General features: G+C 48.7%; 1 long non-coding RNA gene across 1 annotated transcript; it reads right to left on the minus strand.

Moving 5' to 3' along the window:
• Positions 1-232: 232 nt before the first annotated feature.
• Positions 233-26,189, minus strand: LOC108447793. Its single transcript, XR_001863480.1, has 3 exons — positions 26,092-26,189; positions 18,321-18,323; positions 233-284 (listed from the first exon to the last, which is right to left on the minus strand). It is a non-coding gene; the product is annotated as an uncharacterized LOC108447793 (long non-coding RNA).
• Between the last annotated feature and the right edge of the window lie 377 nt (positions 26,190-26,566).

Below are 26,566 nucleotides of genomic sequence, written 5' to 3' on the forward strand. Positions count from 1 at the left end.
ATCTAAAAGCAAACTGCTGTCCCATATTCCCTATTAGGCTGAGTACTGTCAGGTTTCTCCTGTGTCTCTATTTGTGCTGCCTTCTCCCAGACATAATAAAAAGGAAACGGCGAGGCTGGAGGAAAAAAGCAACAGTGTTGCTTAACTTGGAATGAAAAGTGATTTTTCTTTGCAAGGAAGCCCACTTGATGAGTAGTTCAAAGATATTAAACTTAGGAAGGAATTCTTCCCTGTGAGGGTGGTGAGGCCCTGGCACAGATTACCCAGAGAAGCTGTGGCTGCCCCTGGATCCCTGGAAGTGTCCAAGGCCAGGTTGGATGGGGCTTGGAGCAACCTGGGATAATGGAAGGTGTCCCTGCCCATGGCAGGGAGTTGGAACAAGATGAGCTTTAAGGCCCCAGTCTAGAAAATGTCTAACCTTAAACATACATTTAAGGCAAGCCTGTTTACTAAAGCTGAAATCACTGGGACTTCAGCATGTGCTCCAATCCATGCCCTAGAGCCAGCTCTTGCACTGCCACAGAGCTGGAGAGTCCCTGGAAAAGGGGTTGTCTTCCTTCTCTTCACAGTGCCTGAATATTTCATAGCCCCAGGAAGAAGCAGTGAGGGCATCTGTGTTTAAAGAAAACGTGTTTAACACAGAGAGGTTTGTAGCTTAGGGCAAAAGCAGCAGCAATGTTGCCCGTGTCGTTTCCCAAACTCCCCTGAGCCTCCTGCCCAATTTCAGGCTGCTCAGAAAATGCCAATATCACAGAAAATAATTAATAAAATAAAACCTCCCTCTCACACTGCACTTTGCAAGACAGTGACTGTGTGCTTAATGGCCATCATGTATTTAAAAGTCTTCCAGTGGGCAGCTGTGTGTCTTCTGGTTTGCTGCACAAAAGTGTTATTCTTTCAGCAGTGTTTGTCCTTTGTATTCCCAAAGCCAAAGAGAGGAATCCTCTCTCCCATTTCCCACAGCTCTGTGCTACAGCAAGCCCAGGTGAGAGCCCAGGGTGTGCCACAAGCCCGAGAAGCTGTGGCTGTCCCATCCCTGGCAGTGTCCCAGGCCAGGTTGGACGGGGCTTGGAGCAACCTGGGATAGTGGAAGGTGTCCCTGCCCCTGCCAGGGGGCTGGAATGGGATGGGCTTTAAGAACATATGACCAGAAGTGCATTTACTTTCTTTCTTTCTTTCTTTTAAAGCCCTATTTTAGTGGTCCCTTAGTCACAGACTCGTGAAACAGGCCCCTTTCTTGTGACTAGTAAGCAGCACGGACAGCAAATTGTCTGTCCTTGGCCAGAAAGCTCTTTCTGCCCAAATTTATGCCAGATTGGCAAATCTTCCTGTGATTATTTCATTTGTTGAGCTTCTGTGGCTGAAAACACAAGGAATTTTGTGAAATGTAAGCTTTTGGGGCAAGGCCAGGTTGGACAGGGCTTTGAGCAGCCTGGCCTAGTGGAAGGTGTCCCTGCTCATGGCAGGGGTTTGGAACAAGGGTGTGTTTAAGTTTCCTTCCAGTTCTGGGATCAGATGATGCAGCTCTGCTGGAAGGACTAAAAGGATGGGCCACTGTTGGATTTCAGCTTGGCTTCACTCCAGGTTTACCATGGAGACCTCACCAGAGGCTCCAGGAGAAACCCCAATCCCAGGGCCATGGTCATCAACTCCTCTCTGACCTCAGTAGGGCTGGGATATCATCCCACATCCCTTAAGGATGTTTCAGCCTTTTCCCAAGTCCTATATCAGCTTGATTTGAGATTCACTCGATGGCCCCAAACCTGACCTCCTGTAGTGCCTACTATGGAAACACACTGGGAGCTTTTCCAAGGATGAGGCATCCCGTTTGGCCTTAGCTTCCCAAAGGGCTCTGACACCTGCAGAAATGCACCTTCCCAGCTGCAGCGATGCTGAACTCAGCCCTGGATACCTGGGGATGGCTGGAAAACATCCCACCTCCACTAAAGCTTGGAAAAGCCACCTGAGACAGAAATCAGTTTGATTTGAGTTTGGAGCTGATTCCCCAGGAGGAATTTCCCCCATTGGAGGGGAAAAGCTGAGTGTTTGCTGGCCCAGCTTTGCCAACCCAGCTCACCTGTGGCAGCAAACAGACAGAGATTTGCAGTAAATGAATGGAATAATACACTGGAAATTTTGAATGTATTTCATTCAGAGATAAATTAGGCTGTAATTAAGCAGTGTCAATTAATGCACTGCCCAATGGATGCAGTAATTGGGGTTTTTTTTAAGAGGCAGCATGGTAATATCCACTCATTCCTAAAGGGCTAATGCTGCTGGTTTAACCTAGTGGAGGTATAAACAGGCACCCCATGTGTCACAGCCCAGTGCAACAAACCCAAAAGTTCACTTTGATCACAAAACTACATCTTGTGCATCCCCTACCCCCTTCTTGTTCCCAAGGCAGCCAGGAATTAGTACTGGTTTCACAGGAGAAACGTGGATCTTGCTCCTTTCCTGCCCCAAAAGCTGACGACATTTTCTTACAGGGGGTTTTCTTTAAGGAGTCAAAAGGGAAAGGGAACACTTTATCCTTAGCTGTCTGCTCTGCATCTATACAAGACCACAGTTTAACCACTAAAACTACTGGAAATTTAATGCCAGAGTTTCTGAAGAGCCTCAAAGAAACCCATGTGGACTTGTAGGTTTGTGGTGTGAAGCTTATCCTAAGTTACTCTCAGGTATCCCTCCACTATGGAGAATCTTGCAGCCGGAGTAGAAAAAGCATTTCCCAAAATTTTGAGGGCTCCCTGTGAATGTGTCGTCCCAACCAGCTCCCAGAGCCCCACATATTGGATTTTCCATCCCTCTTCATCTCTACCCCTTTCCTTGCTCCCTGCTGAGTTAATTCCCCTCCCTCTGAGCTGCCCTCTCCTTTCATCCCGCCTTTAATGAGCTAAGTCGTAGTTAACAATTCTCCTCTTTAATGCAACAGGGGTAGGAACCAGGTTAAAATTTGGGGCTGTTCCCTCGGGCTCCCTGCAAATTCAGTCCAAGTCAAGAGAGTGAATTTGCCACAGGTGCTGGAGGTAACTCCTGACATGACTTATGGCTCTGCCAGCAAAGGCAGCCCTAAAAACATATTGATTTTCCAGGCAGCATCACTTGCCTCAGAGCAGCTCCAGGTTTACTCGCTCTCGATTTTCCTGCTCTCTTTATTTTTAGTTAGACTGGAAGTTTATTTTTCGAACAGAGCAGCTGAGGCCTTGTAAATATGTATATACATGTATTTATTTTTATATGTGTGTGTGTGTGTGTGTATATATATGTATGTGTGTGTATAATTATATATGCTCATGCACACACATATATAGATGTGTATCTTCCGGATGGATATTTGGGGAAATTTTTAGATCTTTGCAGCTTACAGCACCCAGTGCCTCCAACCCAAGGGTGGAAGCTGGCACGAGGTGAACCCAAAACTGAGCGCCTGTTTGGAGAGGAGCCGTGGTGTTCCTGCAGTGGCTGAGGAGGAAGGATGGGAAGCAGCCCTCACCAGTTAATTTTAACAAAGCACACATTTTCCTGGCTCCGCCATGGACTTGCATATTTTAACTCCTATCTTCTGTTCAGCAGCTAAAAAGAGACTTTCATTCCCGTTTTGGCTGCTGTGCCTCGTTTCCCATTCCCGGGCTGTTACACAGGCTCTATTCTTGCAGCCACCCAGTGCTGATAACAGGGGAAGGACGAGACACCCCAGAGCTGCTCCCTCAAACAGGTGGGGGTTTTCTGCAAGCACCAACTTCCACAAGCCCATCACTGTTATGTCTGTGGCGAGCAAGGAATATGAATCAGCACGGAGGCTGAATTAGCTTTCTGCCCACAGCTCTTCCCAAGGAATTCTTACAGAGATATATTTGTATTTAAGAAAAGAGATTAGAGGGAGCCATATAAATGCAATCCATCATCCACAATTAGAAATAAATGAGGCAGGGGCAGGAGAAAATTTCTCTCTTTGAGTCCTTTTACAGGAATATATATATATACACACACATATATATATACACATATATATATATATGTATGTATGTGTATGTGTGCATGTTGTTATATGTATATATAAATATATATGTTATTATATGTATATATATTTATATATGTTTGTATATGCTATTATATATATAAATATATAGAGATAGATACAGGCACATACATATATATACACACATATCTATATTCATATATTCAAGAATTTTTGTTAGCATTTCAATTTTCATATATAACGTGCATATATCCCTTTTTTAGATATAGATATTGATATATAGGTTATATAGGTATCTGCACACTGTACACTGCACACAAGCAGCCAAAAGAAGCAAGGAACCTGCTTGCCTTGCCCCAAGGCCTGACACATCAGCACCCAAAGGAAGTTTTATCCCAGAATTTCACTTTTTTTTCCCCTTAAAGATCCAACTCCAGGAGTCGAGTGAATCTTTTGTAACCACAGTTTTCTTCCAAAAGGCAACCAGGAAAAGCTGTTTAATCAGAAGTTTTATTCTTATTACCATCATTTCATCATCAATGTCTCACCATCAACATCCTGGGGCCACTCTGGGCTCCTGACAGGAGCAGGAGGATTCTCGAGAGACGAAGGAGGAAACTGATGCATCAGCTAAAACCACACCTCAACTTAACCAAGACATAAATCACTGCAAAACTCAGACTTCCACACCAACACACAGCCCCAGCACCCCTCCTGCTGCCTCTCCCAGGAGGAACTTTCAGGAGCACTGAAATTACCCCAAACCATTTTAAAAAGACCTTATTTGTCTGGAAAGTGTGGGAGGTGAAAGGTTCCTTTAAGGAGATTTAAAGTGAACACCATTAGCATTGCATTGTTCATTCAGCTTCTCTATCCATGACATGAGAAAAAAATGATCTATCTAAGCAAAAACTTCTGGTTTCATAGCAACAATGATTTTTTTTTTTTTTTTTTTTTGGTGGGGAAATATATTGCAAATCAGTGCTTAGGTGCATAACTTGTGACTACTTTATTTCCTGTAGTAGAGTCTGTTGAAACACTATTAAAATATAATTTAACTAAATGGCTTCCTGGAAAATAATAAAAACAACAACAAAAAAAAAATCTTTCTAGTTTAAAAGTCAAAAAATGTCAAAGTGGTTCATGCATGAAAAATAAAGATGCTGTTTAGCTCTTATATAAGTCTTCCCATGAGGTCTCAAAATAATTTTGGAAGAAAATAGTGTGGATTGCTCTTTCCTAGTGCTGGGAATCAAGAGCCGTGTCTTGAAGAGTGGACATCTCCACTAAACTTACTAGAACCAGGTTATTTTGTATTTGGGATCACAGCAGATCTTTCTGCCCTCCAAATTTGGGGTGAAAATGGCCACAGCTCCCGCACTGTGCTGGGTGTTCCAGGCACAGAGCAGATCTGAGGGATAAATACCAGCCTTACAGGTAAAAAATAATTTCTTATGCAGATGTTTTCAGCCTTGATCTTGAGGCAAGTCTTCAGTCCTGACAAGAATTGATAGCTAAATTTTAGGTGACTCTGGGAGCAGGAGAAATTGGACCATGATTTTCTGAGCAGTTCATTTATAAACTACTTCAAGGACCCCAGTGTCCCAATCAAAGCAAAATTTGGCCAGTCCAGATCTCGCCTTTAATCTTCTTTGTTTTCTGCAAAATAAGGAAATAGTTGCCTCAGGACAATCAAATTTATGCGTTTTCAGGAATATTTTATCATAACTCCATCCCACAAGCTGACACTTCAAGAGTTTCCCTTCCCCATTGGGAAAATGGGGCTAAAAGGGTTTTGGGGTGATGGTCAGATGGGGACAAGCAACTGGTGTGACAACTGAGGTCACACCAAATCCTCACCACCCCCAAAAATGTGCTCAAGTGTTTCACTGCCCTTCCCCTAAGAAAAAAATGCTCCAGATGTTTAATCCAAACTCCCTGGCTGCTATTTAGAGCCTTTATGTCTTTTCATGTCCCTGATGAGCAATAACAGAGAAACATTATCACATAATATAAAATATTAAACACCTGTTGTAAATATTAAATTATATCCAAATAGAACCTGGCAAAGATAATACTTGATACTTTGTTTACATTGCTGCTGATTAATATTGGAGATTAAAATTAATACTCACACAACATAAACATCAACATGCTTTTAGCATGCAATTAAGCTGAACAATTTCATCAGCACAAAATGTTCTCGTCCTTTCAAAATGAGACACACTAAAAACAAAGCTGCCCTGAAAATATCACTGAAATCAAACTCCAAGTGCAAAACATTTGGATCACTAGGGATTTTTTTTCTCCCCCCACCACTTCAAAAATGCTGTTTTCCAAACTAGAAGGCCACAGTTGGAGGCAGTCAGAAATGAAGAAAGAGGACAGGGTTAGATGGGATATTGGGAAGAAATTTTTCCCTATGAGGGTGGGGAGGCCCTGACACAGAGAAGCTGTGACTGCTCCATCCCTGGAATTGTCCAAGGCCAGGTTGGACAGGGCTTGGAGCCGTTTGGGATATGGCAGGGGACTGGACTGGATGATTTTTAAGGTCCCTTCCAACCCAAACCATTCTGGAATTCCATTCTTGGTTCTGTGAAATCCCACCATGATGGGCAGATCCTCGTCTTCTCCATCACAATGTCTGTCCCCCTCTTCACTGCTGTGACAGGGCCATGAGCCCCACTGGTATTTTCTTTCCTGACAAAGCCATTTAAAAAGGGATGAGCTGAGACAATTGTTGGATTTAAGGTATGTGAGGTCCTCCTTTGGCGAGGCTCACTGCTGGAAGGACACCATGGGAGAAGGGTGCAAACAAACTGATCAGAGCCCGAAGGAATGGGACAAAGGTGGTCAGAGGTCGGGAAAACCTGAACTCTGAAGGAAATGGGGAATAAAGGCTGAAGGAAGGGCTTCCAGCAGTCCTCAGAGATACAATAGTCCTTCAGAGACAGTTCTCCACAGCCACTGCAGGCAGGACAAGGAGGGGTGAATTAAAGTGCAGCGCATTCGAGGGAGGCTTAAGGAAATCTTTCCGATTACAAGGTTAATTAAGTGGGGGTATAGATTAGCTGGGGAAGCACAGGAGTCCATGTCACTGGAAATCTTTAAGAACAAGTTGGACAAGCATGTAGGAATGATGTGGAATAGAGTGTCACCTTGGAACTGGTGATGTGTTAAACAGACATCTCTTTGCTCTGATTGCTCTTATCCCCTGCATTTCACCTCCACAGGAGTCTGTCCAGCTGGGTTTTAGCCACATGGGAGCTAAGAGGCACATTAGCTCCTCTGCAAGCTCTCAGACATCAACCAGCACAAGTGGAGGCTGAGCCCAGGGGATGCCCACAGGGACACCGCTGTCCTTGTCGGGGATGTCCCACTGCTCTGACGGAGCAACATCCAAAGCTCCACCTGAAAATCCCATGGCTGATGCCTCTGCAGGGAATCAGGCAAGATGTAAAGCACAGGGGACAAGATGTGGGTGTGTAATTAGGTGACAGCACATGTCCTGGCAGATGATTGCAGTGCTAAAGCATGCCATATGCTCCTGCTCCTATGGAAATCTTCCTCAGCTGACATCATTATGGAGCATTTGGGAACATACGCCAGTCCCTTATGTTTTCTCTGTCCTTCCTAAATGTTGCCAAGCACCAAATACCTAAACACAATTAGCCCCTGACATTGCGTTGAAAGGCTCTGCAACATCCTCAAAGAACAGGGAATGTCTCCCAAATATCCCTGGAGTGCTGTAGCTGGAGAACTGCCCTCCAGGGCTGGGACAAATCCATAGGGGTTGCAGCAGCCAGCACTGGGAGCAAGCAGCTCTTGTCCCAGCCAGCCTTTACCCACCAAAGAACCGGTGAATCAGATGTACCAAACTGGTCCCAGTTTGGGGTCAGCAATGACGGGACAGGATAGAAATGAGGTGGAGTGGCCAGGCAGAGCCCGGGGCATCCCAGCCATGACCTGGATCTCAGCAGCCAGAAAGCTCTCGGTGCAAATTGTAAAGGAATTTAGAAGTATTAGATCAGAGGGAAAGCAAGGAAAGAGAAATTGCCAACAGGGATTCTTCCAGAGCAAATTTCTGCCAATCCTCCCTGCTCTTTGACAGGAAAACCAGGCGGGAGGATGGAGGGAAGGGAGGATGGAGGGAGGGGAGGGTGCAGAGAAGCCGTAGCTGTGACAGAGCTTTGCTCAGGGAAGGCTCCTGGCATCGTCTTGGTTGACGACTTTGCAAACAAACAAAGGAAACCTGATCCAGGTGAGGTTATAAAGGTGGGGCACAACAGAGGGGAGCAAACCTGCACCCCTTGAGCTGCTACCAGGCATTCCTTGCCAGGCTGCAAGGGGCACCCAGTTCCTATAGATTCAAAATTTGCATTAGCAACTCGGTGATAGACTGGAGGAAGTGTGTGGATAACCCCGGGCTGTGAGGAGTGCCAGCTTTTTGGAAGGCAGATAATTAGAAACAATAAATTCGTGGCATTTATTTTGAGTGAGCTACACGAAATTCACTTAGAACAGAGAGGTAAAGGGCCTGTGTTTTGGATGGATAAATAACACCTAAATCTAGACTGGGGAATAGCATTTGGATAGGTCTAAAACACCATAAAAATAGCTGAGGAGGCTGTGGTGGGATCCAGCTTGGGATGATGCTCAGGAGGGAAAGGGCAGGGCAAGAGCCACCTTTGGGTGCACCCATGGGAGGTGACAGAGGTGACAGCTGTCCCTGGGCACAAGGCAGTGCTCCACAAGGCTTAAGGATAATACAGATGAGCTGGAGCTGGTCCAGGAAAGAGCAACCTGAAATGGTCTGGGAACCAACACAGAAAGGATTAAAGAATTGGGAGCTGCAGACTTTTTCACCATCTGCTATTTAAAAAAAAAAAAAAAAAAAAAAGGGAGAGAGAGAAAACAAGCTCAGGTTTTGTCTGCTTTACCCGGAGACAGGGTGATAATTGGATACATTCAGCTGCCTATTTCTCAATAAGCAGCTTCACAGCAGTGGTTGGCTCCCCAAAGTGGGTCTCTGGCTCCTGGGCTGAGGTTTCCCAGGCAGCACCTTCCCTTTGCAGCGATGCAACACAGCACACAAAGCTTGGTCGTGATTTTCCTCCATCGTGCTGGTCACCCTTGGCTGCTTCTTAACTCCTGAAGCTCACAGTGATGAGATTCTTTTATTTTTATTCATTTTACAAAAGTTGCACCGTGGACACCTGTGTGTGTTCACTGGAGCTGTCCTGGAACAGCCACGGACATTGTTCTTTAAATTTCTGTTTTCCACCATTTTTTTGCAAAGCTGTTTCCCAAATCACTTCTTTGCAGTAGTGCCTTTTTTCTTTTTTTTTTAATCCCTCGGGTGCTTTCCCTGAATTTTTTTCATTCCCAGTGGAGGTCTGGGCATCCTAAGGAAGTGGGATAAGAGTCCCCATCACACGGGGTGGGCAGAGCAGACATGGTACCCATTGTTCTCTGCATCCGCCGCGGCTACGAGGGGAGGAAATCGGCTTTATCTGAAGCAAAGAAAGACATCCATTAGGAGAATTATTGGGAAAAACTTCCTGGCAGTAGTGTAGCAATGCATGGGAACAAACACCCCAGGCAAGGGCGGAAACAGCGGTGGTTTTAAGGAGCAGCCTCGCAGGAGGTGCTGTCCCTTGCGCAGGGAGGGGACGTTGTCACCTCGTGGGCCACACCTGATCCCCTCCCACGGGATTCCCCTCTCTCCCTACCCCATTACATCCCCCTTCTGGGGTCCCTGCACCCCCCTCTGCTGACAGCTCCAGGGTCTCACCCTCTCACACTGAGCATCCCTTTAAAGGCTGAGAAGATTCCACACTTTCTGAAGGGCTGGGAGAAGGGCAGAGTTTTTTTTACAAGGCACTGAGGTGGATGGGGGTGAAGGTGGGGGTTTCATCTCCCCTCAAGAGCAGCATTTGGCAGGGGTGGTGTCCACTGAATCCCCCTGCCCCTGGCACTGTGCAGGAATATGCTGCAGGGTCTGCTTGGAGCCCACCCAAGCATCCTCTGCATGCAGGAGGTCCCTGCTAATGGGAAAGCCACCTGTTATTCCCTCAAAAACACACCCCAAAAAAAAAAATCCAGTTTTCTTCTGATAGCCCTTGCCAAGCAACCAAAAACCCCAAAGAGCTCCAAGCTGCCTTTTAACCAAATTATCTCCCCTGAACAATATTCAAGGAGAGAAAATAGAGCAGAGCCAGCCCAAGCAGCCACAGCCCCCATGGCTTGGCACATGGCAGCAGCCAACAGCAAGAGCAGAGTAAGCTACTGGCTCAGAAATCCCATGTCTACTGGGCTCTGCTTGTTTTTTCATTTGTTAGGGAGGCAGAAGAATCAAGCAATGCAATCTGTCATTCACTCAGCACTTCTCAAGTGTCTCCCTGCCCCTAATCTGGGATAAAAACTGTGGGATGCTGAGCTGTAGGACACATCTGAGCATGGAAATGTGTGTTGGGATGGATGTCTCAGGGAGTTCTGCCACTCACCATGGGCACACATTTCCTGAAAAGCCAGAGAACAGCAAAAAAATAAAAGCCCTTCCCTTCCACCTGTGTCCTTTCTTATCGCCTCAGCGGATGTCTCAGCCCATCAGGCGTGGTGGAGGGGCCCCCTCCTTGTCCCAGCAGGTCCCCAGGCCTCGTGCTGGGCACCAAAGCCACTTGGATGGCCATGGAACGGCACGGAGCCGGGTGGCACCGAGCCAGAGCCCAGGTTGGCAGACCTGTGGGCAGGAGGGTGCCACCAGGGCTCTGCCAACAAGCTGCTCCTGGCATCCACTGCTCCCCAGCATCCCTGCCCTCCCCACAGCCTTTCTGCTCCAACATATCCCTCTCTCCAAACCCGTAGCTGCACTGACATTGTTGCTGTCACAAACGCCCTGTTTAGGATCTCTGCTCTGAGTTAATCCCTGGTGGTCCCTGATATTCCCTGCTTTGCCTCTGCATCTTTCCATTCCCAGGCAATAAAATGACACTGCTCAATTCCAGCTGGCAAAAAAACCAACATTTGAGCCCCCAGGCTGAGGCTCCCTGGGGCCCGGTGGGGTTGGGGCAGCTCATGTCAGGGAAAAGTCATGACCCACAGAGGAAGGAAGCTCCAGCAAAGAGGTGTATTTTTGTTACTGTGGCTGTGCTTTAAGTTTCTTTAGCTACCAGAAGCAACTTGTCAGGAAATGCTGCTGCTCCCTTCTCCACACGCTGCTTTGGAGTGGAAAAGCAGGAAAAGGGGCCCACTGGAAATTGTTGTAACTTCCCATATTTAAGCATCTCTCTTCCTCTCATCTCCATACCCCTTTCTGGGATGGAAGAGCACATTTGGTGATGCTTCACCGAGCTCAGCGATCAGATTGCAGGGCCAGATGCAGCACAGTTTTCCTGCAGAGCTGAGTGATGGTGGCCAAGGATCCTGAAATCCACTGGGAAGCCTCGTGCCAGGCTGGGCAGGGGATGCTGCCAGAGGAGTTGGTCCCCAGCCCTCGGTTTTCCAGGTCCTGGGCATGGATGTTGCCTGCTGCTCAGCATCCCTCTGTGCCCTGCAAGGACCCTACAGAAATGCAAATCCCGCTCCATTTTAGCTCCCTTTCCCTGATCCATGAATCTTTTGGGGTTTACACACACATATAAATGAACGTGGCATGCAATGGATAACCTTTAAATCACTTGTAATTCTGGTTTCTGTTTTTGAGGGAGTCCAGCCCTCAGAAGAGAAGGAAAAGGGCTGGAGGAGACTCACCACCTCTCAAAAGCCAGAAGCACCCCTTGGAGCCCACGCAGAATCTCAAGGCCACCTTTGCATTCTGGTGCTTGCATCCACAGCTCCCTGCTACGGCAATAAAATCCACCTTCCTCCTTCAAACAATGAGCCAGTCTTCCACGTGTTTTCAGGAATATGTGCACGCTGTTCCACACAGTGCCTAAATTGCTTCAGCAGAACACAGGGGTGCTCAGACACAAGATGACAAACAGGGTGTAAAGAGCATTTCCTCGAAGGGGTTGAGGTATTTGAGTCCCACCAGTAACAAACCCCACTTTGTCCAGGGATGGACGTGTTTCTGGAGGCATCATCCAGATCCCAGGTGTTTCTCCTCCTTCTGCCAAGTGTTGGGACACAACAGCAGTGTGTTCAGAGCCCTGACAGTTCGTGTTCTCTAACAATTTGGGTGTCTTTCCACAGCACACACAAACACACACACAGATGTCCATGTAAGTACTCCATCTGTACTTATGAATCAGTAAAATGTGAGGCTGGGGAGGTCAGGGGTCGGGTTCATACAAACATCCTGAAGTTCAGCTGTTTCCCCAAAGCTTGTCTGAACTGTGTGTGACCTCCTTGAGTCTGGAAATGCGAGGCAGCCGGTGTTCCTCGTGGGGTTACCAACACATCATGAATCTGGAAAAGTCTGCAGCACCACCAGCAAAAAAAACCACTTTCCTTGGAGTATTCATTTGATGCTTGGCTTCAGCTGCCGAGCAGGGCCAGAAGGGCTCTGGGTCATAGACAAATGCCAGACGGTGCTTTGGACACCTTCCAACCATGTGGGCACCCACTTCAGGTGTTGCTCTGCCTGTTCTTGCTGCAACCCTTGAGACCCAAGACACAGAAACTGGTCAAAGAAGTTTCCTAACCAAACAAAAGCTGCCTCTTTATCCTCATCATAAACTCTGCCTCCTTCCCACAGCAGGGAGATGACTCAGGGGCTGAGCCTGGACACAGGACCCTGCAGATATTCACAAGTGGGAAGGAACCCCGGGATCCCGATGGGTATTTTGCTGCCTGCTCACTGACATCATAAGGCATTTCACAACATTAAAATCACTGTTCTTTAGCATAACTCACAAACAAAACAAAGCCACCTCTGGCCAGCGTTTTCGTTGTGAGTTGCTTAACAGCAAACTATATTTCTGCCGTTTTTTTCTAACATGGGTCTTGCTACATTTTGATGTTGTGTGAAATGCCAGGAGATTAACAGCCTCTCTCTCCTGGGGTCTGCAAAATCTCCTTTTACCACTGAAACTAATTATGCTGTTAACCACTAATGCCCACGAAGGAGAGCTAACGAGTCACCAGACAGTGGGTGTTTTATCTCCCCTGCACGGGGAGCTGCAGCCACACAACACCCAGCACCAACACGAAACTCCCATGGCAGACAGACGGCCTGGCTCAAGGGAAAACCATGGAGGAGGTGCCACAACTGCTCCCAAACACCTCCCGTGCCTCCATCACCTGCTCAGGAACAGCAGCGGTGGAGATGTAAATGAAAAGATGCCCCATGCTTTTACATCCCCAGGACATTGTCAGCCTTAATGAGTTAATATTGTTAAATCCTCCTGTGCTCATCAGCTGGGAAACAGGGTAGGAAAGGTGCTTTCCAAAGGAGGCCCTCCCAGGACAGCATTTGTATATTCCCATCTCCTCCAACCATCTGCTGCCTTTCCAGGTCTCCCCAGGAGAGGAGTCCTGTCATTGATGCTGGGTTTATTGCTATTGGCATCGTCAGCTCTCGGTGTTGGTATCACAGAGGCAGCACAGAGCACTAATCACAGTCCCTTCCTGTTTCCATAGGGCTGGAGCCATCTGACAAGGGAAATAAAGGGGATAAATTTGAGTAAACTCCTCTGTGAAGCTGAGATGGTGGATATCCAGGGAGAACACTCATGATTTGGCTCATCCTTGAACCTCCAGTAGAAGAGATCTCTGGTGGGGCAGAAAGATTCCCAAATGGGCTCAAACATAACCAAACAATCTTGTTCATCAGTTTGTCCGTAGGGCTGGCAATGCTTTCCATTGTCCTTAGGATATCACAGGAATTAAATTCTCATGGTACAGTGGAGCTCAGAGATGAGAGATGACCACAGGAACTGGTGCTATCACAAATTTGCAGTAGACATTCCTCCTGAAGCAGCCAGTTCAAACTCTTCCTTTTCCCCACATCACAGAGGTTGGACTCGATGTTCTTGGAGGTCTCTCCCAACCTTAATGATTCTCTGAGTCTGTGACCAGCACTCCTGGGAGCAGATCCAGAGCTGGAGTGCATCTTCAGGGGGCCCAGCCCAAATCCTTGGGGTGGTGGACACCTTAAACTCTGCAACCCACTCCTGTTGGGAGTCATGTCATGGATCATGTTTAGTGAATTCAATTGAAACAAATTTTCCTTGACCTTAGCAAAGGCCCTGGGAGCAGAAGGAGACACACTGGTTGCTGACTCCACGGTGGGCAAACCCCAAGATAGGAGCAGGATAGATCAGGATGCCCAAACATGCCTGGGAGCTTTCCAGCTCTTTTTCCATCCTCAAACAGCTAAATCTGCCTTCACATCTACACTTTATCACCTCTCACCTGTCCACACAGCAGGTTATTCCCTGCATGTTGCCAGTTTTTAACCCACACATCCACGTTGTTAGCTGTGCTCGGGGAAAGCGGCAGCATCGCTGTCCCAAAGCAGCCTCCACATTTCCCTGCCTTCCTTCCCCATTCACAGAGCTCCTCCAAGCCCCTCATGACCAGCTTCCTCTGCTGTGCAGCCCTTCCCAGCTCACCCAGTTTCAAGCCTAAGAACATTTTTATGTCTCATGCTTTGATGGATCATTCAAAGGCTTCAATCACCGTGTCTCAGGTTTTGCAGCCTTTCCTGAGCGCTGTTGTTTACTTCGGGGACTTTCAATTGCACAACGGTTCCTTCATGAAAATCTCACTTCCTCACACTTGGGTTGAACTTGTGGCTTGAAATTGTCTCTTTCTGTGTGTTTGTAAACATTTTCTGTGTCTGCTATGGCCAGGCAGCAGCTCTCTGCTTCCAGGGAAGAAATTGCTGCTAAAAAAACATCCCCTGCACAGCTATGATGAGTTCTGAAGGCAGAGAATAAAGTATAAGGTGCCACAGGGGTAGAAAAAAGGAGGTCAAAAAGCTTCAGAGACTCATGCAAGCCTGGAAAACTTCTGGAAGTGGAGCCGAGAGTGGGGAGGACTAGCAAAGGGAAAGTTGTTTTCCCCTATTTTTGCCTTCTCCATTGCATTCCCTTTGCTCCCTGTGGAACTGCAGGGTCTTTGTGCCCAGGAAAGGACCCATCACAGGCCAAACTGGAGGACAGAGATCAGGGCATGAAGAGCCCCAGGGGGCTGGAACCCAAAGGTGAGCTCGAGTTACACATTTGGGAGACACTTTTTTACACGGCAAATCCGGCGTTTTGGGGAGTTCAGGGATAAGCAGCATTACCAGTGGAGACCAACCCACCACAGACACACCCTGGGGTTTCACACCAATGAGCTGGGACCTTGATTTATGTCATCTGCCACTGCAAAGGTCCCTTGGGACTCCTTGGCTTCCAAGCTGCTCTCCCTCATCCAGGGCAGCTGTCCTGTAGGAGGTAGGTGATGTCTGGAAATGTTGTCCACTCTGATCTGGAGCCTCTGGGGTCTCCTTTCCTCCACAGAGTGGGTGGAGCCCAAGGGACTTTCCCCTCACTCAGGCTCAACATCTGGTGAAATCGTCATCCCTGGAAGTTTTCAAAAAGGTTGTGCGTGTGATACTTGGGAATATGCATCACAGCCTTTCCTCTTCTCGTTCCTTTTTTTTTTCTTTCAGAGACAAGTTCTAGCCCCTGGGCTGGGTTCCTGCTTGCTCTCAGCAAGCTCCTCTCTAATGACTTTCAGCAGGTTCATCCCAGACCCAGCAGCTCGCTTGCAAAATGCTGCATTTTTCAGACTGCTGCCATAAATGCACAAATGAGCTGTTACAGAGAGCATTGGGTGCCACACGCCTCCTCTGACCCCAGCCAGGGAGCATTGAGTTCCCTGGGGCTGGATAAATCATGGAGGGGTTGTTGTGGGTTTGGGTTTTTTTATTTAACCTGTTGTTGTTGTTGTTGTTGTTGTTGTTGTTTTGGGGTTTTTTTGTTTTTATTTAACCACACAAACCTCACCCTGGGGTCGGCAGGGACCCGAGTGCCACCCTGGGAGAGCCCCTTTGCAGCTGAATGAAGCCTCTGTTGCAGCTCACAGTGGCACCTCTATGTGAGACACTCCAGGCTCCCTTTTGTGCTGGCTCCCCTGGCCCAGGGTGGCACAGCCACCATCTGATCCCCCTTTGGGTGCTCGGATCCCCCGGAGCAGATGTGCAAGAGTCGGGTGTGAAGCCCCCGTGGAGTTGGGAGGAGAGTCATGCCTGGTTTCTGCAAAGCCTGGGGCTGGAGCAGGGAGCCAGGGAAGTCATGGGCACTGAAACCTCATATTTAAGAAATAATTCAGATCTTTGTTGCTGATCCTGCCTGTTCTTCTCCCAGATTAACACTCTGGGGCCACAGGGGCTTTGGGACAGGTACTGTGGCAAAGGTGGGTCTGCCTGTTAAACCCACCCTTTCCACGCCCTTTTCCCAGCACCCAGCAGCCTTTTTGCAAACCATCAGTCTGGTTTTCATGGATACAGCCCAGGGCACCCGCAGTGCTGGGGGCAGGCATGGAGCCAGAGCACAGCACAGGGTGCAATGGGCAATGAGGTGCTGGGTGTTTGGTCACCACCATCCCAAAGTCTCTGCCTCCTCTGGGAACCCAAGCTGGAGCCAGAGAGGAAAACATTATGGGTGGGCAGACTCATGGTGTCCCTGGACTATCAGACACAGCTGAACACCTCCTGATGGACAAGGAAATCAAGTGATGCAACCTTGGTTTTTGCTGTTGACATTTTTAAACCAATTGGTTTGTCAATGCTGGACAAACAAAATGGGGAAAAGGCAATTACTGAGGAGAGCAGCAGCAGTGATTGCTATTAGTGTTATTGCCCTCTTCCCTCTGAGCCTTATTAGGTGCTTACATGAGAGACAGACTGCCCCAAAATGTCAGTGAGCACCAGACACTTGAAAATCCAGCCCTGAGGAGCTTCAAAAATCTTGTTGATTACTTTAGACATTGTATGAACATGAGAAACCACAGCAAGCCTGCCCTCAGGTGAGTCCCAGCCACGTCCATCAGTGAGAAACAGGGAGCAGAGCAGGGAGGGCAGAGGGCAGCTGTGCTTTGCAGACTTCTTCCACTGAACCAGCTGTGCTGGGAACTCTGCAGAGCAATCCTTGGAGCCAGGGGACAAATCCTGCCATCACTTCTGTAGAATCATGGAGTCATGGAAAGGCTTGAGTTGGAAGGGGCGTTAAAGCACACCTAGTCCCACTCCCTGCCAAAGAACACCTTCCACTAGCCCAGGTTGCTCCAAGCCCCGTCCAGCCTGGCCTTGGACACTTCCAGGGATCCAGGGGCAGCCACAGCTTCTCTCAGTAATCTGTGCCAGGGCCTCCCCACCCTCACAGGCAAGAATTTATTCCTAATATCCACTCAGTTGTCCATTTCAAGTAAGGGAAAGAACCTCCATGCATCCTCACCCACATCCAGAGTTCTCCACCAGCCTTATTAGAGATGAGTAAAGCAATGACCATATTTCAAAGGGAAGACAGATCCCCCCCCCTTTTCTACAAATGCCGAGTGGCTGCAGCTGTAGGAACAGCCCCTGAAACTGCGGAGCTGAGCAGCAGCTTCCCCAGCCCTGGGTCACTTCACAGCAGCTGGAAATGGCTGGATCTGGGCTTTACATTTGAGGTGTGTGGAGGAACATTCAGGGAGACAGTGCCAGCCTGGGAGAGCCTTTGGTTCAAACACACAAAGAGCAGGGTGAGGAGCCAACACCCCCGAAGGGAACTGGGCTTGTTCCCAGTGACCCCACAGCTCTGCTCAGGACTGGAGAAGCAGTGTCAGATCTCCTGGTTCCCAGCCCAGGGACCTGATCACGGTTAATGCTTCTTTTGAACTCTCCCTCCTTGTAGGTGACATGGCCATGGGTAGTTGTGGACTTCTCCCCTCAGCAGGATGTCGGTGGGTTGAGTTTTGCAGACACAGTGGGCTTGCCGTCTCCTGGGGACTTATATTTACTCTGCCTTTCCTTGCTGTTTTCTTTAACCTAAAATAAGATGTCCCAGACTGAAGGGAAAAAAAAAAAAAGTGAGCATATTTTGCTCCCAGTGTCTGGATAAACATATCACTTCCCAACCCTTAAATAGAGTTAATGGGATGAGCTGTAGGGAGCTCATTGAGATGCAGCAGCTTCAGAGGCTGGAGAGAATTGTAGAGGTGATGGGGTCCTGTTTCCTTTCTTTCGCTGCCTGCTTCCTTTCTTTTTTTCCTTGGCCATGCCCCACACTGCAATGTTTGGGAAATCAGCCCCCATCTGCCTTGCCCTGGCTCTCCCGCAGTGCTGCTCGTTAGGAGTGAGTGGCTGTAATTAACACAGCCCGAGCCTGCTCAGAGCTCCTCCTCAGGGGCAGCTGCTGGCTGGAACCATCTATTTTTTGCCACCACAAAACAACATTCATGTGCCAACTTGTCATTTGCTCTGCCCCCGACAGGGCTCCATCCTCCTCCTCCTCTCCTGAGTCGGACCGAGGTCTGGGAAGGTTGGGTTTGCTTCAGAGGAGAAGCAATGATCTGTTTCAGCCTTTTGACAGTGGAGGAGTTAGTAGTTTTTTTGCTTGGATGGGCTTTTTGTCTACCTCAGACCACCTCTGCCTAGATTAAATGAAATGTTTAAATGTTATCAAGTGCAGATAGGGCTGAAATTACATCCTCCATCAGCTGCAGACAGTGCTGGCTGATTAGCCTTTCACATTTTGTATCCCTTTAAGAATCAAAGATAGTGGGAGCAGGCTTGATATCTCTCACAGACCCTTTCAGAAACACCCAGAGGATGAGCTCAGAGGAGACAAGTGTCCATCAGCTCTCAGAGGTGTGCCAGAAGACCACAAGACGAAGAGAAGAAGAGCATGTGGCCCATCTTGGCATCCCAAAGAAGACTGAGAAGAGGCACCTGCACCATGCTCTGCACCCTGGATCCTCCTGAGCATCGCCAGCCCTTTTTCCTGGTTTGGGGGAGTGCTAGCAAAAGCACATTTCACTTGAACAGGAGAACTTTCCTTCATTCTCTTACCTCCAAAAACTGATCACAGAATCATTTAGGTTGGAAAAGCCCTCTAAGATCATCCAGTCCAATTCCCCCAGCACTGCCAAGGTCACCACTGACCCCGTCCCGAAGTGCCACATCCACAGGGCTTTTAAATCCCTCCAGGGATGGGGACTCCAACCCTGCCCTGCCTGTGCCAATGCCTGCCCACCCTTTCTGTGCAGAATTCTTTCCTAATATCCAGCTTAAACCTCCCCTGGTGCAACTTGAGGCCATTTCCTCTCATCTATCACTTGTTCCATGAGAAATGGGTCCTTCTCCTCCACTGCAATGTTCTGAATGTATGGGCCTAGCTAAAGTTATTATCCAGTACAACCAAACCACTCATTTTCTACCACATGATCAGAGCTCAAAGTTACCAGTGCTCAGCAGCCAGACCAGCCCACTACTCCATTTCCTCTACAACCTTGCTTCTGCCATCAAAGATTCCCGTTAAGAAGTCACAGATCCATCTCCACAAGTGACATCTCCACCAGTGCCTCCACCAAGGCAGAGCAGAAGGAAACTCTCCTCTGTGCATCAGCATTCAGCCATTAAAGCAGCCGTGCAATGTCTCTCTGCTCTTTCTGTGTGACTTTATTTTGGTTGCCTTCTTATATTTTTTTTTGATTAATCCCCTTTAAATCTGGCCTTCTGAAAATAACCTTGCCTCTGGACAAAGAGCCCATCATCTTCTACCCTCGTGAGCCTGACTTGCCCCCTTGCGAGATCATCCCAGCCAGAGGGGACCTCTGGCTGCTGTTCCACCTCCAGGCTTCCCACTGACCCTGAGCCAGTCTCCTGGAGGTGCTGCAGAGAAAAGCACATCCAGCCCTTTGAGACTCCCAGGAACCAGATGTCACCAGAGGCTGCCAGCCCGAGACATCTTGGTTGACAGCTCAGAGATGTTCCTGCTGCTGATGGGAAATGACCCACGGAGCGAGGGAAGCTGCTTGGCGAGGGAAGGAGCTCAGCAGAAACAGCGTGAGTCAGCAGCCAGAACGGGCAGCAGCGGTGATGAGGATGGGCAGGGAGAGGGATGATGGATGGGGAGAGATGAGCAGCTGATCCAGAAGCACCTCTGGAGCAGGGAATGGCTGCAGGGATGCAGGAGCTGCTCACGGAGCTGCTGCCCTGCAGCACTGGGGACCCACCTGCTGTGTTCTATGCAGAGGAGGAGATTTTCTCTCCAAAGAGGAGAGGATTTTCTCTCTGACCCTATGGTGAAAAAAAAACCTGTTGTGGAGGGAATGGGGCATGGGTTAAGCAGCCTACCACAGTGCTTCTGATCTAGCATTTATTTACCACTGGGATTTAAATAACCTGCTCAGGGCTGGATATGAAATATGACTGAATCAGACGGACACAGCTCAGCGGGTGAAAGCCTGAGACGAACAAGCATCATTTCCTTCAGCTCCAGGGTAAAAGTTATTTAAGGACAAGGACTTATCCAAGGAGAGCCCCACAGTGATCTCCAAACTGTCCTCACAGCCAGTTGGCTGGAAAAGAAACCACCCCATGCATTGCTGAAGATTAGGAGCCTTTGGTGCCTGGTCCGCTCTGTTTTTCAATGCAGAAGCCCCAGGGTTGTCTACCCCCTTTTGTGCCCTCCCTCCCATACCTATATCTGCTGGTGGAGCTGAGAAGCTCAGAGAAAATGTGTGAAATTCAAAGCCCTCACTACATCTATTGCAAAAACATCTGCAGCACAACATCTGCAGCATCTGCACTACGTGCTAAAACAGAGATCTGAGCTGTTCCTTGCACGTTTACACACCATAGAAGTATCCAGAGGCTCAAAAATTGGTGTCCAGCCATGCTGGACAAGACTGGCCCCCAGACTGAAGACCGTGCTGCAGGGAGGAGGAAAGGACTGTAACCTCCATTTCCCAGAGGGAAACCAGAGGGTCTGGAAAAAAAAATAGGTGACCTCAGTCACTTTGTAGCAGAGCCCTCATCGTCTGGTAAAGTTTCATGATGTTGTCTTAAAATAAAATGGTCTTTTATTAAAGATTTTCTTAGTGCAGCAGCAGGCTGAAATTCCTGTCATTGCACAGTTTAAAAGCCAGGCTGTAAAAACAAAATGATACATCCCTGATCATTAATGCATCTCCAAAAAGGGCTCTCGCTCCTTTGGTTTGCCTTTCACAGCCTGGATGAAAAAAGGCTTATGTGAGCAAATCTAAAATTAATCACCTGAATGTCTTACAGATTCCCAGGTAACAAGGGCAGCTGTGAATCATTGTCTTTGCAGGATGCAGAGACATCAAAGATCGTCTCGGCTCTCCTCCTGCCCTTTCCCTGGATTTGTTGCTCCAAGACAAGAGCAAACCTCTCATCCTTACATGCAAGTCTTGGAGGCAGAAGCTGGGCAGCCTCACATGGATGGGCAGGAACTTGCAAATAAATAAAATTCTACCTCTGAAGCCGGTCATGGATGGCAGATCCCTTCCCATGGCTCTGCCTCATCCTCATTTTTCTTCCCTCCTGGGCTGTCAGGAATAAATGATCCTTCCTGAGCAGCCAGGATGCTCCAGGAGTGGTTCCAGAGGCAATGGGATGAACAGGAGCCAACAGTTTCAATTGCTACCAGCAACACCAGAACCATTCCTGCAAGTGAGATATTTAGCCAAGCTAGGCCTTGGGCTTAAGTCAACAATTTCACCTATGGAAAAGAAATATCCCAGGTGGAAAACACTCTTAGTGAGAGAGCCATGCCTGAGATCCATCTGGTAAAGCCTTGCTGCCTACAAACTCTTCACCACTGACTCCCTTGGGAATGAGAGAGGGATAAAAGGGTATTTAAAGTGTGAGCATCAGCACTGGGGCGGGCTTGATCCACATCCATTGCAGTCCAGAGGATTTCCCATCGACTCCAGGCAGAACCCAGGCCAGCTATGCCCTGGGAGTCCTTACTGGGCTAAGGGGCAGTCTCTGGGCTAGTAGGAGAGTCTTTCCAAGCAGGGATTAATTTGTAAGGAGAACTGGGAGCTGCAGTTGTACCTTGGGGCCCTGACCCAGCAGGGCAGGTTTGGTTTGTTCAGTATTCATCTGAGCAATGGCTGCATTTCACCCAGATCCTGCCTCGAGAACCAGTGGAGAACCTGATCTCCAGCCTGGCAAAGGGTGACCCTGCTGCTCACCAGCACAACGAGCATTCCCTGGGATCCAGGCTGGAATTCACAATATCCTGCCTGCCAAGCATGTACTCAGCTTTTATCAAAGAGATACCAAAGATCCCTCAACCAATGTCTTTCACTGCCCTAAGAACACCCTTTCTGGAGGTTTGTTTCCCATTTTGTTCAGTCTCCTCATCCTGGTGCTGTGTTTTCCACGCTTCTGGCTTTCCCAGAGATGTGAGTCTGTGCAGATCTCCCAGATCCATTGTTCCCACTCCCTCCCCCATAACTGGAAGTTCATCTGTTGCAGTCTATTCAAAGGAACCTTTGCAGGATAAGGATAACCACACCTAGAGCCTCTTCCACCCATCCTGGAGGCACTGCACTGTGTACAACCCACTCTGCAAACTTTCCCTTACCTTTCAGGTTTCCTTACCAGAAAACAAGCAAATCACTGTTGCTCTGACTTCTCATGGCAACAAAAGTCCAGGCTGAGAAAAACATCAGTCAAATTTGAGCCCAAAAATGAAGAGGCTGAGGGAGTTACAAGCAGAAGGGGAATGTTTCTCACAGGGCACTGCAGACAATGTGGGTTCAGGGTCAGCACAGGTGGTGATCACTTGTGTTTGGTGTCCCCCTTTTTGCAGAGCTGAGCGAAGATCAACTTTCAATCAGTGCCTCAAACATCTTCCTCAGAGGCTTCTTGAAGGCCCTAGGCTGGTGCTGCACAGCCTTGCCAGCTCCACAGGAGATGTTTGCCAGGAAAAGAGCTGCGTTTGTTTTGTCTGAACTGGTAAGTCTGGGAAATCAGCTTAAAGCATTCCAGTTCGGAGACCCATTTCTCATAAACTCCTGAAGTCCCTTTCCTTCCAGCCTAAGCCAATCCAACACATTTGTTTCTAGGCTTAGATCCAGCAGAGAGCTTTCTTTTGAGTGCCAACAGCAAATTTTTACGACCACAAAATAAACCTTGAAATACGATCTGTTTAGATAAGCGGTGGGAATGCTGAGAGGCACTCGGTGATTTGAATCCAGAGGTGTGAACAGTTCTGCTCAAAGGACATTCAAAAATAATGGCACCAGGGCTGTGCTGCAACTTCCAGGAGGAAACAGATCATGCTAATGCTGGTTTGAATGGTGGCTCTGCAAAAGCTGCACAGGAGCAAGAGGAGGCGCATTATGAGCAGCCCTGAAGCAATGACGAGGTCCCAGGGAGGTCAGACCCCAAAGACCTGCCCCAAACCTGCCTCCCAAGAGCTCCTTTCACAGCTCCCCAGCAGCACAACTGGTTGTATCCTGGCTGCCTCCTGCCAAGCAGGAAGAGAATCTTCCCCCACACATCCATGGCTAAGTGGCTTTACATGTCCCGGTGCATTTTTTTTTCAGGCATTGTGCTGAAGGGATTCCCATGATTCCAGATGAAATGTCCAACCTACTCCAGTGCTTGACCTGCTCACCACCACTGAGGTACCCAGTTCAGACAAGATCATTCCCTGTGTAAAGAACATTTGTCTGAAAGCAAAACTGAGGAGCAGAGATTATTTCTATAACACCCTGACAGGAAGTTGTAGCTGGATGGGGGTCGGTCTCATTTCCCAGGTAACAAGTGATGCCTCAAATTGTGTCAGGAGATGCTTAGACTGGATATTAGGAAAAATTTCTTCCCTGAAAGGTTTGTCTGGCATTGGAACAGGCTGCTCAGGGCAGTGATGGAATCACCATCCCTGGAAGTGTTCAAAAAACATGAGGATGTGGCTGCTGTGGACGCGGTTTGGTGGTGAACACTGAAATGCTGGGTCAGTGCTGTCACGGGTTGTCACTCCTAATGCAAAACTCCACAAATACCAAAGGTTGTAGCTGGATATTAGAACTGCTTAAAGCCCACCCAGATAAGATAAGTCCTGGTGGAAATGGAAAATATTTGCACCACGTAGCTCTAGATGGAACAGTTCCTGGAGAGGAGGAGCCTGCAGCTGTTTGCACAGTAAGGATATCCCAGGCTCCTGATTTCCCATCTGTGATGAACTCAGCCACCCTGGCAGCACACTGTGATGGTTCCCATCATCACGAGGAGAAACCGCCCTGCCCAGACAGACAGATGATGACAGACAAATCAGCTCAGGGCTGAAACACAGCTGTGGCACAGAGCCAAGCCTGAGCCATCATCAATTTGGAAACCCCAGGGAGCTGGGGATGTTTGAACTCCTGTCCTCAATCCTGCCCTGTCCTCCCCTGGGAATTCAGGGTAACCACTTAAATCTTTGAAGCACCCCATGGTCAGGCTCCAGACCAGCTGAGCAAACCATAACCAGCTAAATCAGTGTCCAGTGGCGTGGCTGGGAGAAGTGCGGCGGTCAGCTGTGCATTAGCAGTGCTTTCCCGGGGGAGCCGTCGACGACATGGATGAGCTCCTCCAGGAGCCATCACAGACCTCCCCCCAGCATGCAGAGGGCACTTTGCAAGGCACAACAACACGTCCTCAAATTAACAGAGACACGACAACACGGGCGGCTGCTCCCCGCGCTCCTGGGGGACGGGAGAACACGCGGCAGATGCCGCACAGCTGGCTCCAGGAGGAGCAAAACCTGGCCTCCGACAGCTTTCCTGAAACACTGACATCACCAAAGGTGCTGTGGGGACAGGAGCCAGTGCTGCCCACCCTCCAGCAAGTCATGTCATGGTTGATATTTTAATTAAAGCCCCAGGTTCTGAAGTCGATGTGGTGGTGCAGGCGGCTCCACTCTTTATATTTCGACCAATTTCGGCCCAAATGCCTTCACTGAAGCTGGAGACACAGTTCCTTGAATATTTTAGCAAACCCATATTTTGAAGACAGGCCCAAGGGCAAGCTGGAAGCCATCCTAATGAGTTATATTCAATCACCCAGCCCCCACAGATGGCTCCAAGATATGTCAGGTGTCCTGCTCTGGCACTGAGACCCTGCCTGGGTTTCCCGAGCTTTGTGTTAAACTTCGCTGTGGATTTTTCAGAAGAAAGAACCCAAGTCTGGGACTCCTCTCTATTTTTATCATGTTCCATCAGTCCCAGCAAGAACCAGACAAACAACCCCAAGAAATGGCTTGGGAAGTCCGGAGGACAAAAATAAATGCCCAGACTGTGGTTAGAGGGGCTGAGCTTGGCAGAGCCAGCTTGGGCTGGAAAACAAGCGAGCTGTTTTCCTTTAAAATAACACTGGTGCCCAGAGAGACAGAAATGCCATCTCATGGGGTCAGGACAGCACAGATCCATGAGGCAGGAGAGAAGGACAGGTTTGGACAACCCCAGCCTCAGCATGCCCAGAGAATTGCAATCCCTGTGCTACGTTACCAGTCCCTTTCAGTCCCTGTCTCTCCCTGTCTGCCTCCTCCTCTCTCTTTGCCTCTCAGCCAAGCCTAAACCGGGATGCATCAAAAACAAGCTTGGAAATCCTTTTTTGACCCAACTTCAGCCACCCATGGGCAGGGCTGGGAAGCAGATGTGGGACACGGTGGCTTTGCGGTGACATAACCCAGAGAAGACGTGGGTTTAGTCTCCTGCTTCACCTCACAGAGTTTCTGTGCAACCCCAGGAGGAGTGGGACACGTCATCCTTTGGAGCATCTCTTTCCTCACACCAGCTCTTTATCCACCTTATCACACCAGTTGCTGAAGATTTGCAGGTTGAAATAAATAAAATGGATACTCTGCTCTGGTGAGATTCCCACCTGCACTGCTGCACCCAGCTCTGGGACCCCCAACATCAGAAGGACGTGGACCTGTTGGAGCAAGTCCAGAGGAGACCACAAAGATGCTCCAAGGGCTGGAGCCCCTCTGCTCTGGAGCCAGGCTGGGAGAGCTGGGGGTGCTCACCTGGAGAAGAGAAGGTTCCAGGGAGAGCTCAGAGCCCCTTGCAGGGCCTGAAGGGGCTCCAGGAGAGCTGGAGAGGGACTGGGGACAAGGCATGGAGGGACAGGACACAGGGAATGGCTTTCCCCAGAGAGCCTGTGGCGGCCCCACCCCTGGGAGTGTCCCAGGTTCAGCTGGATGGGGCTTGGAGCCATCTGGGCTAGTGGAAGGTGTCCCTGCCCATGGCAGAGGGGTGGAACTGGATGATCTTTAAGGTTCCCTCCAACCCAAACCATTCAATAATTCTATGAAAAGAGCCAAGAAAATAAAACTGTGATTTCTTCAGACCTGATGGAAGCAAAGAATCACCCCACCAATACCCCACAAGCCAATACACTGAATTAATCTGGGCTCTGGGAAGGAGCAACAGACAGTCCTGTCAGGGCATCAGGACCTTTCTGGAAGGGAATTTCTTACATAACTTGATCCCATCAGGGTGATAAACCCAGGTGTGTGGGTGGGATATAACCCAGGAGCAGCTTTTCAGGAAATTGAGATCAAGAAACAGAGGAGAGAGGAGGCACCAGCATCTTTTTAGCAAGGAAAAAAATGCTCTCTGAATTAGTAGGGACCAAATTCCCTGCCA

The sequence above is a fragment of the Corvus brachyrhynchos genome, unplaced genomic scaffold, assembly GCF_000691975.1.
Source record: "Corvus brachyrhynchos isolate BGI_N302 unplaced genomic scaffold, ASM69197v1 scaffold245, whole genome shotgun sequence".
Classification (NCBI taxonomy): domain Eukaryota; kingdom Metazoa; phylum Chordata; class Aves; order Passeriformes; family Corvidae; genus Corvus; species Corvus brachyrhynchos.